This window comes from Hemiscyllium ocellatum, unplaced genomic scaffold (genome assembly GCF_020745735.1).
Source record: "Hemiscyllium ocellatum isolate sHemOce1 unplaced genomic scaffold, sHemOce1.pat.X.cur. scaffold_2460_pat_ctg1, whole genome shotgun sequence".
NCBI lineage: Eukaryota > Metazoa > Chordata > Chondrichthyes > Orectolobiformes > Hemiscylliidae > Hemiscyllium > Hemiscyllium ocellatum.
Window position 1 is genome coordinate 14647 of NW_026868098.1, and position 12213 is coordinate 26859.

A 12213-nucleotide genomic window follows, 5' to 3' on the forward strand; every position below is an offset into this window, starting at 1 on the left:
CTCTGTGAAATTTTCCCAGATTCTCAGTTGAGGAGTTTTTGCAGCTGGAAATTACCTCAGAAAGCCTGTTAATTCGTAATGTATTGAACGAATCGCAAAACAGAAAACATTTGGCACGCAACACAAACAAAACTGGCAAACCAAATGCATTTTCAGATACAGTGAGCATGAATGCTAAATGTGAGACACTCCGAGGGCATGAGCCGTAAAGTAATCTCACAACTAACAACAGGGCAATTCCAAATTACTTTTCAATGATACTTGAGCCTCAGTGCACCACCATATCACAGACAATGCTGAAAAGAGAGAAAGAAAGAACATAATAAGAATGGGCCACAAAAAGTGAATTTCACCAATCACAGTCTCGATTAGATTACCTTTCCCTTCAGGGGTCTCCGGGACAGAAACGAAGGAAATTGGAGAAATTCAATAGCATATGACATCAAAATTCATCGGAACGATTTTCCCACTCGCCAGAAAGCCAAATAACGATGAATCGACTCACCGCAGGACTTTGTTTCACAACAGCGATGAAATAGCAGTCACCATTCGGTTCCAGTAAAATCTCAACATGCTTGGAACGTAAAGCAACAGTAGAGATGTTTGCAATTTTCCACGCGGGAGACGAACACGATCATGACAGCAGAGGAAATTTGGCACTTTCCCACTCGACAGTTAATTCCCGGGGAAACAAATCGAATTTTGTTCTGAACGAAACAACATCAGTGGTGGCAACAGCATTTCAACAATGCTGCACCGTTGCAGTCGATCAGCAGCAATGGCAGTGGTGGGATTCGAACCACGCCCCTGTCGAGACTGGAACCTAAATCCAGCGCCTTAGACCGCTCGGCCACACTACCAACTGCGCCAGTTCCCCATTTTCTTTCACTTCCAATTGAGCTCCTGCATAACAACAGATGGAAAGTCAAGTGAAAAGGGTTCCATGATCCCTCTCGGACTCGCACGGCTGCGTGGATGTGCCCGGCTACAATATCAATTTCGCAGCAGATAATGATAGCCCATCAATCCGGATAAAAATCAATGGTAAGCTGAGGCTATCTTCTCAGACTCTTTTCAACTACAAATGTATCTGTGAGTGCGTGAGCATACATGTTCGCTTATGATTTGGTCAAATAACCATGAACTGCTTGACATTACTGCAATTTCGATTCTTACTTTGCTAAATGATTTCACCCATTGCTCGAAATAGGACAACTTTGACGTTTACACGGAACATGAAACACACCGGACTACAGGGAAAATAAACAAAGCTGAGCAGGCCGTGTTCCACATCATACCGTGCAGCATAGTTTCAGTCACTGTGTCTGTTTTGTAGAATAATAGTCCCAAAGAATGTTCTCCACACTAACACCGGAGGTAGCATTACAATCCGAGAACGACCGATCACATTGTGAGGATGCTCTGACCTCGGGGCCAGTTCGAGATGCCACTTTCCTTGCCTTTTATGCAATTGGCTGCAGGGATGTTCACACCTGGACATGAGCCACATCGACATCAACTGAGTTGGAAACCTGCGTGGGAATCGACGAGAAGCGACTCAAAAAATCTTGCTAAATTCCATGGTGCTTATTAGAAATGCAGTTTCTGTTCACCTCAATTTAAAAGGCAGTTTCTGAACAGAGGAACTGAAATCAAAAGCTAATTATCTCACCCCACCCCACTCCGGGAGTGGTGCTAACTGCACTTGATTGCTTTTTGTTCTCGATGTGAAGAGCTCTCACGCCTGAGTCACCTTCACGCCTCTTGTTGCTGAGTGACTCAAAAAGAAGGAGTTTCAACAGAGCTGCAACTGCCTCACTTTCCCAGTCGCTCTCCCCGTTTACATTTTCCTGCTCATCAGTGATTTAATGAAAACCAAAAGGATGCGATGTTATTCTGCAGCCTCTTTGTCGATTCCTCCGTTTAAATTCCAACATGGCTTAGATCTCGGGGCGCACCTTAATGCTAGCTTTGAAAGCACAGGTCCAGAGCTTCCTCTGAGAGTGCAATTTCTTTCATTGCTGTTGCTGATTGAATGAGCCACTAACGTGCGAACTGCTCCAAAACATGATGCAGGACCTCTGGTGCCAATTCTCGCACTTTGAATAACGACAGACAGCTTCCAAATGAGGCCTTTCAGATTCGACTTTGGGGTACATTTGGCAGACAGAATAGTTCAGGAATCCGTGGTGCACTGTGACACCAGCGCATCACCTTCTTCCCTGTCTTTGAACCGGGCCGCCTCAGCAAGGAATGCAAATGCAGTATTGCTCTTCGTGGAAGGATCGGTAACTACACTCTCAAACTGAATGGCACATGATCAGAAGCAGTTTGTAGAATATCTTTACAATGCTCTGCACAGTAATCAAATGGAAATGCATTGCATTTCACTACGAGAGCAGATTTGTTCAAGCAAATTCGAAGGCAGGTTTGCAGATGGGAAAGCAAGCAGGAAAGCTCCGTTCTTGTCCATGTAAAAGGCTGCAGATGAAGAACAAAACAGTTTCGACCGCGGGAACCTATCTTGCGGAAGGTGAACGTGCTGATCACTATGCTACAGAAACAAGCCCACAGCCGCCCTGCTGCAGCTCAGTGGTATCCGACACTGAAAGTTGAAGACGTTCTACCTTTCACCTTTCTGTTTCCAAATGCTCGTTGTTTCATGGGAGTTGTTTAATTTTGGCTGTGTGGTATGCATGGACGAGATACACCGAAGTATCTGTTTCACGCGGTGTAGCCCAATAACGTTGTGTTGCTTACACCGGCTTTAAAGGATAACTTTTTAGCCGAGCTGGCCGTCGCAGTCTGTGGCACAATCATTTAGTCTGTTCGACTGCTCACTGGAAAGGTAGTATTGTGAAACACTGCAGAAACGAAGGACTTCCTTACTTTTGCTGCGACTGACCATACTCTGTGAAATTTTCCCAGATTCTCAGTTGAGGAGTTTTTGCAGCTGGAAATTACCTCAGAAAGCCTGTTAATTCGTAATGTATTGAACGAATCGCAAAACAGAAAACATTTGGCACGCAACACAAACAAAACTGGCAAACCAAATGCATTTTCAGATACAGTGAGCATGAATGCTAAATGTGAGACACTCCGAGGGCATGAGCCGTAAAGTAATCTCACAACTAACAACAGGGCAATTCCAAATTACTTTTCAATGATACTTGAGCCTCAGTGCACCACCATATCACAGACAATGCTGAAAAGAGAGAAAGAAAGAACATAATAAGAATGGGCCACAAAAAGTGAATTTCACCAATCACAGTCTCGATTAGATTACCTTTCCCTTCAGGGGTCTCCGGGACAGAAACGAAGGAAATTGGAGAAATTCAATAGCATATGACATCAAAATTCATCGGAACGATTTTCCCACTCGCCAGAAAGCCAAATAACGATGAATCGACTCACCGCAGGACTTTGTTTCACAACAGCGATGAAATAGCAGTCACCATTCGGTTCCAGTAAAATCTCAACATGCTTGGAACGTAAAGCAACAGTAGAGATGTTTGCAATTTTCCACGCGGGAGACGAACACGATCATGACAGCAGAGGAAATTTGGCACTTTCCCACTCGACAGTTAATTCCCGGGGAAACAAATCGAATTTTGTTCTGAACGAAACAACATCAGTGGTGGCAACAGCATTTCAACAATGCTGCACCGTTGCAGTCGATCAGCAGCAATGGCAGTGGTGGGATTCGAACCACGCCCCTGTCGAGACTGGAACCTAAATCCAGCGCCTTAGACCGCTCGGCCACACTACCAACTGCGCCTGTTCCCCATTTTCTTTCACTTCCAATTGAGCTCCTGCATAACAACAGATGGAAAGTCAAGTGAAAAGGGTTCCATGATCCCTCTCGGACTCGCACGGCTGCGTGGATGTGCCCGGCTACAATATCAATTTCGCAGCAGATAATGATAGCCCATCAATCCGGATAAAAATCACTGGTAAGCTGAGGCTATCTTCTCAGACTCTTTTCAACTACAAATGTATCTGTGAGTGCGTGAGCATACATGTTCGCTTATGATTTGGTCAAATAACCATGAACTGCTTGACATTACTGCAATTTCGATTCTTACTTTGCTAAATGATTTCACCCATTGCTCGAAATAGGACAACTTTGACGTTTACACGGAACATGAAACACACCGGACTACAGGGATAATAAACAAAGCTGAGCAGGCCGTGTTCCACATCATACCGTGCAGCATAGTTTCAGTCACTGTGTCTGTTTTGTAGAATAATAGTCCCAAAGAATGTTCTCCACACTAACACCGGAGGTAGCATTACAATCCGAGAACGACCGATCACATTGTGAGGATGCTCTGACCTCGGGGCCAGTTCGAGATGCCACTTTCCTTGCCTTTTATGCAATTGGCTGCAGGGATGTTCACACCTGACATGAGCCACATCGACATCAACTGAGTTGGAAACCTGCGTGGGAATCGACGAGAAGCGACTCAAAAAATCTTGCTAAATTCCATGGTGCTTATTAGAAATGCAGTTTCTGTTCACCTCAATTTAAAAGGCAGTTTCTGAACAGAGGAACTGAAATCAAAAGCTAATTATCTCACCCCACCCCCACTCCGGGAGTGGTGCTAACTGCACTTGATTGCTTTTTGTTCTCGATGTGAAGAGCTCTCACGCCTGAGTCACCTTCACGCCTCTTGTTGCTGAGTGACTCAAAAAGAAGGAGTTTCAACAGAGCTGCAACTGCCTCACTTTCCCAGTCGCTCTCCCCGTTTACATTTTCCTGCTCATCAGTGATTTAATGAAAACCAAAAGGATGCGATGTTATTCTGCAGCCTCTTTGTCGATTCCTCCGTTTAAATTCCAACATGGCTTAGATCTCGGGGCGCACCTTAATGCTAGCTTTGAAAGCACAGGTCCAGAGCTTCCTCTGAGAGTGCAATTTCTTTCATTGCTGTTGCTGATTGAATGAGCCACTAACGTGCGAACTGCTCCAAAACATGATGCAGGACCTCTGGTGCCAATTCTCGCACTTTGAATAACGACAGACAGCTTCCAAATGAGGCCTTTCAGATTCGACTTTGGGGTACATTTGGCAGACAGAATAGTTCAGGAATCCGTGGTGCACTGTGACACCAGCGCATCACCTTCTTCCCTGTCTTTGAACCGGGCCGCCTCAGCAAGGAATGCAAATGCAGTATTGCTCTTCGTGGAAGGATCGGTAACTACACTCTCAAACTGAATGGCACATGATCAGAAGCAGTTTGTAGAATATCTTTACAATGCTCTGCACAGTAATCAAATGGAAATGCATTGCATTTCACTACGAGAGCAGATTTGTTCAAGCAAATTCGAAGGCAGGTTTGCAGATGGGAAAGCAAGCAGGAAAGCTCCGTTCTTGTCCATGTAAAAGGCTGCAGATGAAGAACAAAACAGTTTCGACCGCGGGAACCTATCTTGCGGAAGGTGAACGTGCTGATCACTATGCTACAGAACAAGCCCACAGCCGCCCCTGCTGCAGCTCAGTGGTATCCGACACTGAAAGTTGAAGACGTTCTACCTTTCACCTTTCTGTTTCCAAATGCTCGTTGTTTCATGGGAGTTGTTTAATTTTGGCTGTGTGGTATGCATGGACGAGATACACCGAAGTATCTGTTTTCACGCGGTGTAGCCCAATAACGTTGTGTTGCTTACACCGGCTTTAAAGGATAACTTTTTAGCCGAGCTGGCCGTCGCAGTCTGTGGCACAATCATTTAGTCTGTTCGACTGCTCACTGGAAAGGTAGTATTGTGAAACACTGCAGAAACGAAGGACTTCCTTACTTTTGCTGCGACTGACCATACTCTGTGAAATTTTCCCAGATTCTCAGTTGAGGAGTTTTTGCAGCTGGAAATTACCTCAGAAAGCCTGTTAATTCGTAATGTATTGAACGAATCGCAAAACAGAAAACATTTGGCACGCAACACAAACAAAACTGGCAAACCAAATGCATTTTCAGATACAGTGAGCATGAATGCTAAATGTGAGACACTCCGAGGGCATGAGCCGTAAAGTAATCTCACAACTAACAACAGGGCAATTCCAAATTACTTTTCAATGATACTTGAGCCTCAGTGCACCACCATATCACAGACAATGCTGAAAAGAGAGAAAGAAAGAACATAATAAGAATGGGCCACAAAAAGTGAATTTCACCAATCACAGTCTCGATTAGATTACCTTTCCCTTCAGGGGTCTCCGGGACAGAAACGAAGGAAATTGGAGAAATTCAATAGCATATGACATCAAAATTCATCGGAACGATTTTCCCACTCGCCAGAAAGCCAAATAACGATGAATCGACTCACCGCAGGACTTTGTTTCACAACAGCGATGAAATAGCAGTCACCATTCGGTTCCAGTAAAATCTCAACATGCTTGGAACGTAAAGCAACAGTAGAGATGTTTGCAATTTTCCACGCGGGAGACGAACACGATCATGACAGCAGAGGAAATTTGGCACTTTCCCACTCGACAGTTAATTCCCGGGGAAACAAATCGAATTTTGTTCTGAACGAAACAACATCAGTGGTGGCAACAGCATTTCAACAATGCTGCACCGTTGCAGTCGATCAGCAGCAATGGCAGTGGTGGGATTCGAACCACGCCCTGTCGAGACTGGAACCTAAATCCAGCGCCTTAGACCGCTCGGCCACACTACCAACTGCGCCAGTTCCCCATTTTCTTTCACTTCCAATTGAGCTCCTGCATAACAACAGATGGAAAGTCAAGTGAAAAGGGTTCCATGATCCCTCTCGGACTCGCACGGCTGCGTGGATGTGCCCGGCTACAATATCAATTTCGCAGCAGATAATGATAGCCCATCAATCCGGATAAAAATCAATGGTAAGCTGAGGCTATCTTCTCAGACTCTTTTCAACTACAAATGTATCTGTGAGTGCGTGAGCATACATGTTCGCTTATGATTTGGTCAAATAACCATGAACTGCTTGACATTACTGCAATTTCGATTCTTACTTTGCTAAATGATTTCACCCATTGCTCGAAATAGGACAACTTTGACGTTTACACGGAACATGAAACACACCGGACTACAGGGAAAATAAACAAAGCTGAGCAGGCCGTGTTCCACATCATACCGTGCAGCATAGTTTCAGTCACTGTGTCTGTTTTGTAGAATAATAGTCCCAAAGAATGTTCTCCACACTAACACCGGAGGTAGCATTACAATCCGAGAACGACCGATCACATTGTGAGGATGCTCTGACCTCGGGGCCAGTTCGAGATGCCACTTTCCTTGCCTTTTATGCAATTGGCTGCAGGGATGTTCACACCTGGACATGAGCCACATCGACATCAACTGAGTTGGAAACCTGCGTGGGAATCGACGAGAAGCGACTCAAAAAATCTTGCTAAATTCCATGGTGCTTATTAGAAATGCAGTTTCTGTTCACCTCAATTTAAAAGGCAGTTTCTGAACAGAGGAACTGAAATCAAAAGCTAATTATCTCACCCCACCCCCACTCCGGGAGTGGTGCTAACTGCACTTGATTGCTTTTTGTTCTCGATGTGAAGAGCTCTCACGCCTGAGTCACCTTCACGCCTCTTGTTGCTGAGTGACTCAAAAAGAAGGAGTTTCAACAGAGCTGCAACTGCCTCACTTTCCCAGTCGCTCTCCCCGTTTACATTTTCCTGCTCATCAGTGATTTAATGAAAACCAAAAGGATGCGATGTTATTCTGCAGCCTCTTTGTCGATTCCTCCGTTTAAATTCCAACATGGCTTAGATCTCGGGGCGCACCTTAATGCTAGCTTTGAAAGCACAGGTCCAGAGCTTCCTCTGAGAGTGCAATTTCTTTCATTGCTGTTGCTGATTGAATGAGCCACTAACGTGCGAACTGCTCCAAAACATGATGCAGGACCTCTGGTGCCAATTCTCGCACTTTGAATAACGACAGACAGCTTCCAAATGAGGCCTTTCAGATACGACTTTGGGGTACATTTGGCAGACAGAATAGTTCAGGAATCCGTGGTGCACTGTGACACCAGCGCATCACCTTCTTCCCTGTCTTTGAACCGGGCCGCCTCAGCAAGGAATGCAAATGCAGTATTGCTCTTCGTGGAAGGATCGGTAACTACACTCTCAAACTGAATGGCACATGATCAGAAGCAGTTTGTAGAATATCTTTACAATGCTCTGCACAGTAATCAAATGGAAATGCATTGCATTTCACTACGAGAGCAGATTTGTTCAAGCAAATTCGAAGGCAGGTTTGCAGATGGGAAAGCAAGCAGAAAGCTCCGTTCTTGTCCATGTAAAAGGCTGCAGATGAAGAACAAAACAGTTTCGACCGCGGGAACCTATCTTGCGGAAGGTGAACGTGCTGATCACTATGCTACAGAAACAAGCCCACAGCCGCCCCTGCTGCAGCTCAGTGGTATCCGACACTGAAAGTTGAAGACGTTCTACCTTTCACCTTTCTGTTTCCAAATGCTCGTTGTTTCATGGGAGTTGTTTAATTTTGGCTGTGTGGTATGCATGGACGAGATACACCGAAGTATCTGTTTTCACGCGGTGTAGCCCAATAACGTTGTGTTGCTTACACCGGCTTTAAAAGGATAACTTTTTAGCCGAGCTGGCCGTCGCAGTCTGTGGCACAATCATTTAGTCTGTTCGACTGCTCACTGGAAAGGTAGTATTGTGAAACACTGCAGAAACGAAGGACTTCCTTACTTTTGCTGCGACTGACCATACTCTGTGAAATTTTCCCAGATTCTCAGTTGAGGAGTTTTTGCAGCTGGAAATTACCTCAGAAAGCCTGTTAATTCGTAATGTATTGAACGAATCGCAAAACAGAAAACATTTGGCACGCAACACAAACAAAACTGGCAAACCAAATGCATTTTCAGATACAGTGAGCATGAATGCTAAATGTGAGACACTCCGAGGGCATGAGCCGTAAAGTAATCTCACAACTAACAACAGGGCAATTCCAAATTACTTTTCAATGATACTTGAGCCTCAGTGCACCACCATATCACAGACAATGCTGAAAAGAGAGAAAGAAAGAACATAATAAGAATGGGCCACAAAAAGTGAATTTCACCAATCACAGTCTCGATTAGATTACCTTTCCCTTCAGGGGTCTCCGGGACAGAAACGAAGGAAATTGGAGAAATTCAATAGCATATGACATCAAAATTCATCGGAACGATTTTCCCACTCGCCAGAAAGCCAAATAACGATGAATCGACTCACCGCAGGACTTTGTTTCACAACAGCGATGAAATAGCAGTCACCATTCGGTTCCAGTAAAATCTCAACATGCTTGGAACGTAAAGCAACAGTAGAGATGTTTGCAATTTTCCACGCGGGAGACGAACACGATCATGACAGCAGAGGAAATTTGGCACTTTCCCACTCGACAGTTAATTCCCGGGAAACAAATCGAATTTTGTTCTGAACGAAACAACATCAGTGGTGGCAACAGCATTTCAACAATGCTGCACCGTTGCAGTCGATCAGCAGCAATGGCAGTGGTGGGATTCGAACCCACGCCCCTGTCGAGACTGGAACCTAAATCCAGCGCCTTAGACCGCTCGGCCACACTACCAACTGCGCCAGTTCCCCATTTTCTTTCACTTCCAATTGAGCTCCTGCATAACAACAGATGGAAAGTCAAGTGAAAAGGGTTCCATGATCCCTCTCGGACTCGCACGGCTGCGTGGATGTGCCCGGCTACAATATCAATTTCGCAGCAGATAATGATAGCCCATCAATCCGGATAAAAATCAATGGTAAGCTGAGGCTATCTTCTCAGACTCTTTTCAACTACAAATGTATCTGTGAGTGCGTGAGCATACATGTTCGCTTATGATTTGGTCAAATAACCATGAACTGCTTGACATTACTGCAATTTCGATTCTTACTTTGCTAAATGATTTCACCCATTGCTCGAAATAGGACAACTTTGACGTTTACACGGAACATGAAACACACCGGACTACAGGGAAAATAAACAAAGCTGAGCAGGCCGTGTTCCACATCATACCGTGCAGCATAGTTTCAGTCACTGTGTCTGTTTTGTAGAATAATAGTCCCAAAGAATGTTCTCCACACTAACACCGGAGGTAGCATTACAATCCGAGAACGACCGATCACATTGTGAGGATGCTCTGACCTCGGGGCCAGTTCGAGATGCCACTTTCCTTGCCTTTTATGCAATTGGCTGCAGGGATGTTCACACCTGGACATGAGCCACATCGACATCAACTGAGTTGGAAACCTGCGTGGGAATCGACGAGAAGCGACTCAAAAAATCTTGCTAAATTCCATGGTGCTTATTAGAAATGCAGTTTCTGTTCACCTCAATTTAAAAGGCAGTTTCTGAACAGAGGAACTGAAATCAAAAGCTAATTATCTCACCCCACCCCCACTCCGGGAGTGGTGCTAACTGCACTTGATTGCTTTTTGTTCTCGATGTGAAGAGCTCTCACGCCTGAGTCACCTTCACGCCTCTTGTTGCTGAGTGACTCAAAAAGAAGGAGTTTCAACAGAGCTGCAACTGCCTCACTTTCCCAGTCGCTCTCCCCGTTTACATTTTCCTGCTCATCAGTGATTTAATGAAAACCAAAAGGATGCGATGTTATTCTGCAGCCTCTTTGTCGATTCCTCCGTTTAAATTCCAACATGGCTTAGATCTCGGGGCGCACCTTAATGCTAGCTTTGAAAGCACAGGTCCAGAGCTTCCTCTGAGAGTGCAATTTCTTTCATTGCTGTTGCTGATTGAATGAGCCACTAACGTGCGAACTGCTCCAAAACATGATGCAGGACCTCTGGTGCCAATTCTCGCACTTTGAATAACGACAGACAGCTTCCAAATGAGGCCTTTCAGATTCGACTTTGGGGTACATTTGGCAGACAGAATAGTTCAGGAATCCGTGGTGCACTGTGACACCAGCGCATCACCTTCTTCCCTGTCTTTGAACCGGGCCGCCTCAGCAAGGAATGCAAATGCAGTATTGCTCTTCGTGGAAGGATCGGTAACTACACTCTCAAACTGAATGGCACATGATCAGAAGCAGTTTGTAGAATATCTTTACAATGCTCTGCACAGTAATCAAATGGAAATGCATTGCATTTCACTACGAGAGCAGATTTGTTCAAGCAAATTCGAAGGCAGGTTTGCAGATGGGAAAGCAAGCAGGAAAGCTCCGTTCTTGTCCATGTAAAAGGCTGCAGATGAAGAACAAAACAGTTTCGACCGCGGGAACCTATCTTGCGGAAGGTGAACGTGCTGATCACTATGCTACAGAAACAAGCCCACAGCCGCCCCTGCTGCAGCTCAGTGGTATCCGACACTGAAAGTTGAAGACGTTCTACCTTTCACCTTTCTGTTTCCAAATGCTCGTTGTTTCATGGGAGTTGTTTAATTTTGGCTGTGTGGTATGCATGGACGAGATACACCGAAGTATCTGTTTTCACGCGGTGTAGCCCAATAACGTTGTGTTGCTTACACCGGCTTTAAAAGGATAACTTTTTAGCCGAGCTGGCCGTCGCAGTCTGTGGCACAATCATTTAGTCTGTTCGACTGCTCACTGGAAAGGTAGTATTGTGAAACACTGCAGAAACGAAGGACTTCCTTACTTTTGCTGCGACTGACCATACTCTGTGAAATTTTCCCAGATTCTCAGTTGAGGAGTTTTTGCAGCTGGAAATTACCTCAGAAAGCCTGTTAATTCGTAATGTATTGAACGAATCGCAAAACAGAAAACATTTGGCACGCAACACAAACAAAACTGGCAAACCAAATGCATTTTCAGATACAGTGAGCATGAATGCTAAATGTGAGACACTCCGAGGGCATGAGCCGTAAAGTAATCTCACAACTAACAACAGGGCAATTCCAAATTACTTTTCAATGATACTTGAGCCTCAGTGCACCACCATATCACAGACAATGCTGAAAAGAGAGAAAGAAAGAACATAATAAGAATGGGCCACAAAAAGTGAATTTCACCAATCACAGTCTCGATTAGATTACCTTTCCCTTCAGGGGTCTCCGGGACAGAAACGAAGGAAATTGGAGAAATTCAATAGCATATGACATCAAAATTCATCGGAACGATTTTCCCACTCGCCAGAAAGCCAAATAACGATGAATCGACTCACCGCAGGACTTTGTTTCACAACAGCGATGAAATAGCAGTCACCATTCGGTTCCAGTAAAATCTCAA

General features: G+C 44.9%; 4 non-coding genes across 4 annotated transcripts; all 4 read right to left on the reverse strand.

Moving 5' to 3' along the window:
• Nucleotides 1-779: 779 nt before the first annotated feature.
• On the reverse strand, nt 780-860 carry trnal-uag (transfer RNA leucine (anticodon UAG)). Its single transcript has one exon. It is a non-coding gene; the product is annotated as a tRNA-Leu (tRNA).
• A 2828-nt stretch (nt 861-3688) lies between these two features.
• trnal-uag (transfer RNA leucine (anticodon UAG)) lies at nt 3689-3769 on the reverse strand. The gene has a single exon. It is a non-coding gene; the product is annotated as a tRNA-Leu (tRNA).
• A 2829-nt stretch (nt 3770-6598) lies between these two features.
• trnal-uag (transfer RNA leucine (anticodon UAG)) lies at nt 6599-6678 on the reverse strand. Its single transcript has one exon. It is a non-coding gene; the product is annotated as a tRNA-Leu (tRNA).
• A 2830-nt stretch (nt 6679-9508) lies between these two features.
• On the reverse strand, nt 9509-9590 carry trnal-uag (transfer RNA leucine (anticodon UAG)). Its single transcript has one exon. It is a non-coding gene; the product is annotated as a tRNA-Leu (tRNA).
• Between the last annotated feature and the right edge of the window lie 2623 nt (nt 9591-12213).